The sequence below is a fragment of the Solanum stenotomum genome, chromosome 9 (genome assembly GCF_019186545.1).
Source record: "Solanum stenotomum isolate F172 chromosome 9, ASM1918654v1, whole genome shotgun sequence".
NCBI lineage: Eukaryota > Viridiplantae > Streptophyta > Magnoliopsida > Solanales > Solanaceae > Solanum > Solanum stenotomum.
In genome coordinates, this window is record NC_064290.1 from 27,840,500 (window position 1) to 27,845,142 (window position 4,643).

Below are 4,643 nucleotides of genomic sequence, written 5' to 3' on the forward strand. Positions count from 1 at the left end.
GAAGAAGAGGAGGAAAAGGAAAAGGAAGAAGAATAAGAAGAAGAAGAAGAATAAGAAGAAGATGGAGAAGAAGAAGAAGAGGTGGAGGAAGAAGAAGAAGAAGAAGAAGAGGAGGAGGAACAGGAACAGGAAGAGGAGGAAGTGGAAGAAGAAGAAAAGAAAGAGGAAGAAGAGGAAGAGGAATAAGAGGAAGAGGAAGAATAAGAAGAAGAAGAAGAAGAAGAGGAGGAGGAGGATGAGGAAGATGAGGAAGAGAAAGAAGAAGAAGAAGAGAAAGAAGAGGAAGAAGAAGAGGAAGAGGAAGAGGAGGAAGAGGAAGATAAGGAAGAGGAGGAACAGGAAGAGGAGGAAGAGAAAGAGGAAGAAGAAGAAAATGAAGAGGAAGATGATGAGAAGGAGGAGGAAGAAGAAGAAGAGGAAGAGGAAGAAGAAGAGGAAGAGGAGGAAGAAGAATAAGAGGGCCTAAAATACCCTCGAAGTATTGAAAATGGTACACAACTATCCCTCATCCACCTATTGGCTCCAAAATACCCTCCCCATCCACCTATTGGCTCACAAATACCCTCTTCATCCACCTTTGGGTCCAATTTTAGCCACTTCAATAATGGAGCACCATTTAAAATAATTAAATAATCCTTTTAATTATGTGGCGTTCAACCATTGGTTGCAATTTAATTATTTAATATAATTTTAAACCCACCCATTACCCACCGAGTTTTAACTAAACTCGCCCCAATACTTACTAAACCCGCACGACCCAATACAAAAAGAACCCAATATTTTAATACGAGTATTTCTCCTTGTTTAATTTGTTTGATCTGTTTGAGTGGTTTTGTGGGATTTTCATTTTTATGATTGTTAGCTGTAATAGGGAAATACATAATTGTACTTTGAAGTGAAATTGTGTTTATATCATTGTTGATATTGTTGTGCAGTCACATTGTGGGCATTTTTATGTGCCTCCTGCCGTTGATGAAGTGCGGGCTTTCACATTGTGGGCATTTTTATGTACTGTTGATATTGTTGTGCAGGTTTTCGTACTTGATGATTAGAAAAAACATGATACCAAAAACCTTGATTGATTGAGCTATTTTAGTTATTACCCTGTATTTGCTAAAAGTTAGAGCCCCCCCCCCCCCTCCCCACACATATATATATGTATTCATGTTCCGTGTTGAAAATATTATATTCTGTTGAACTCGTATGTGATAAGCTAGATACGCAATATGAAAATATTGGGTTCTTTTTGTATTGGATCGGGCGGGTTTAATAAGTATTGGGGCGGGTTTAGTTAAAAATTGGTGGGTAATGGGTGGGTTTAAAATTATATTAAATAATTAAATTGCAATCAATGGTTGAGCGCCACATAGTTAAAAGGATTATTTTATTATTTTAAATGGTGCTCCATTAATGAAGTTGCTAAAATTAGACCCAAAGGTGGATGGGGAGGGTATTTTGGAGCCAATAGGTGGATGAGGGGTAGTTGTGTACCGTTTTCAATACTTCGAGGGTATTTTAGGCCCTTTTCCGAAAAAAAATTAAGAACAATGATACTGGAAAGGAAATTTTTAGATTTTGTTATGTATAATAGAGTTTAATTGTGACGTTTTTTGTATGAACATTATTTTTTGAGATTACATAATATTTTTGTGAAACTAGAACAAATTTTGGTATGAATTGTTTTTTTTTTAATTTAAGGTTTCTGGTAAGAAAAAAATTAAATAAAATTTATTTGTAATTAGTATACTGTTTATATCATTTTTTGTACGATTTTGAAATTATATTTGAATGAAATGCGTATACTGTTTACTTAATAACTGACAATTAATTGTTAAAATTATTATTATGTTTGTATTATATTGACATGATTCTGCTGTGAAAAAAATTACGACTTATGGGATGAAATGGTAATAATGTTAGCATGATATATGTATGAAAAGTGTGCCAAAAAAATGTATGAAATGTGTATACTCTATTCTATGATGTTTTATGGTATGATTTCTGGTTTGAATGGATTTTTTTTTTACATTATTATGGAATGTAATTTGATAATAATAATAATAATAATGTAATGAATTGGTGTACTGTTTAATTAAAAAATTACAATTAATAATTATAAGTTGGAATTATTTTGGTATTCTATTGGCATGATATTTGTATGAATAATTGATGACTATTGAGTAAAAATATATATGAAATTTGTGAATAAAAGTGTATAAAGTTTGTATACAAATATAACACATGCATTTTTTCTTTTGTATTATGTAAGACTGACACGGTGATTTTTTTACGGAACAGGAAAATATGTTGATTTTCAGATGGATGGAATTATTTATGAATCTTTCAGTCTATATAGTGGGCTAGTCTTCTCAAGCCTTCATCGGTCCATCGTTTTCTTCCTATCAATCCTCCCTTTTAGAGAGAAAAAGCAAAAGGCTACTCTTCAACCATGTTGGTTTATCAGGATATCCTCACCGATGATGAGCTTCTCTCAGACTCATTTCTCTACAAAGAACTTGAGAATGGAATGCTTTGGAAAGTTCAAGGGAAGTGGGTTGTTCAAGGTGTCGTTGATGTAAACATTGGGGAAAATCCTTATGTTGAGGGTGGAGGTGAAGATGAAGGTGTAGATGACTAACCGTCAAGGTTGTCGATATTGTTGACACTTTTAGACTTCAGGAGAAACCAACTTTTGACAAGAAATAATTTGTTACCTACATTAAGAGATACATCAAGAACCCGACACCCAAGCTAGAATGAGAAGCACAAGAAGCATTTAAAAAGAACATTGAATCAACAACTAAGTTCATTTTGCCAAAGCTGAAGGACTTTCAATTCTTTGTTGGTGAGAGCATGAGTGACGACAGTGCCCTAGTGTTCACGTACTACAAGGGTGGTTTAACTAATCCTACCTTTTTGTACCTTGCACCTGGCTTGAAGGAGATCAAGTGCTAGATGTCTGGTGGAGTGCTTCTGCTAGAAGTTTTGCATTGGAGTTTATGTTTCATGTAGTTTCAATAGCTGGTCCTTTTTGCTTATTTGTGTGTTGCTTCTAAACCTTGGGTACTTGTTGTAACCAGTACCTGCAGTTTTTCTTCATTATAAAAATCTTATTATGTGGGACATCAAATGATCCTCTGATTGAATTGGAAGTGTTCTCTTCTATTGATTAAAAAAAAATTATATAGTGGGCTAGTGAATGTGATAACTTCGCAACTTGAAATAGATGCTACTATTAATGACATTTAAATTAAATATATTGTTAGTGATTGATATCCACCGATTTGTATCCAATGTTAAACATACTTCATGATACATTACTATACATAATGACAGAGTTTGAAAATATACTTTCTTGTTAAAAGATGTATAATTTAACAAACTACAGTCAATGCAACTAATTGAAACACTAATTTCATACTATTTTTGATTAAAAACAACCAAATTAATATCAATTTCATGACAATAAATATATATATGCATGCATATATCACATCAATTTCATGTAAACATTAAAACAAAATTCATGCAAAAAATAATATGCAAAACTAAACAGTTTTAACAAAAAAATCTACTAAATTGAATAATTGAAAAATAAATTAAATAGAAGATTTACCCTAACCACTTTTTTTCCCTTTTTTGATATTGGAATTTTCGAGTCCTCCTTCCTTGTTGCTCTTCTTTTGGAGGGTTTTGATGACTGACCCATATCAACATTTGTTGATTTTTTTATTTTTTTTCTCGCTTACAAAATCTGAGTTTGTATCAGGAGAGGGTTCCACCATTTCCCCCTTCCTCTTTTGTCCCTTTTGATTTGTAGGACTTGCAATTTTCTTTGCTTCACTTTTCTTCTCCTTTTCTGTAGTATGTTTCTTCTCTTGAGAAGTACCACCCATTTTCGTCGAATTTGCATTCTTGTTTGGCGGTGACGTTTGAGTCAATATGTTAAAGGTCGGGGCCTCTATTTGAACAGTAGAACTCGCTTCTACTAATCTCGAGCTCTTTCTAGGAGTATGTTCATGTTTCTTCGATATGTTTTATCTAAAATCTTAGAAACTTGATTCTTAGTATTGTAAATCTGCCCTTTCTTTTGATTGTAGAATGAAGATTTTATGATTGAATAGGTGATATTGAGATGTATAAAGGGTTTGTATGGAAGACTATTGAAGAGGTGAAAGAGGAATTGATATTTTTTTAACGTTGGGGTGGTGGGGTGCTAACTAGAACAAGCGTGGTGACATGAGGGGTGTGGGTTTGACGTGTAACGGTAAAAAAGGAACAAGAATCAAAGTGAAATCCCTAAAAATGTGTAAGAGATAATTATGGTAGATTCTTTATTTATATTATTTTATAATAAATATAAAATTATAAAATACTAATTATTTAATAAAGTAAAATTAAATTGATTTATAAATAAAAAAGTGATATGTTATAACCCGTAATTAAACTGTTATAAGCAAGAATATTTTAAAAGTAGATTTAAAACCTGTAATATTGTTTCTTAAATATATATATGGAGTGATTTTTCCTATAATAAATTCTTTTTCGATTGTTAAAAAAATATAGTTTCAATTTAGTGTTAAGAATGATAGGGATAGGGATAGTTGAAACCATCTTATCTCTATAAGAACTACAATTAACTT

At 32.3% G+C, this 4,643-nt stretch overlaps 1 pseudogene; it reads left to right on the top strand.

The window, feature by feature from the left end:
• The first annotated feature begins 2,400 nt into the window (after window positions 1–2,400).
• Window positions 2,401–3,159, top strand: LOC125875714 (translationally-controlled tumor protein homolog; annotated as a pseudogene).
• The last annotated feature ends 1,484 nt before the right edge of the window (window positions 3,160–4,643 follow it).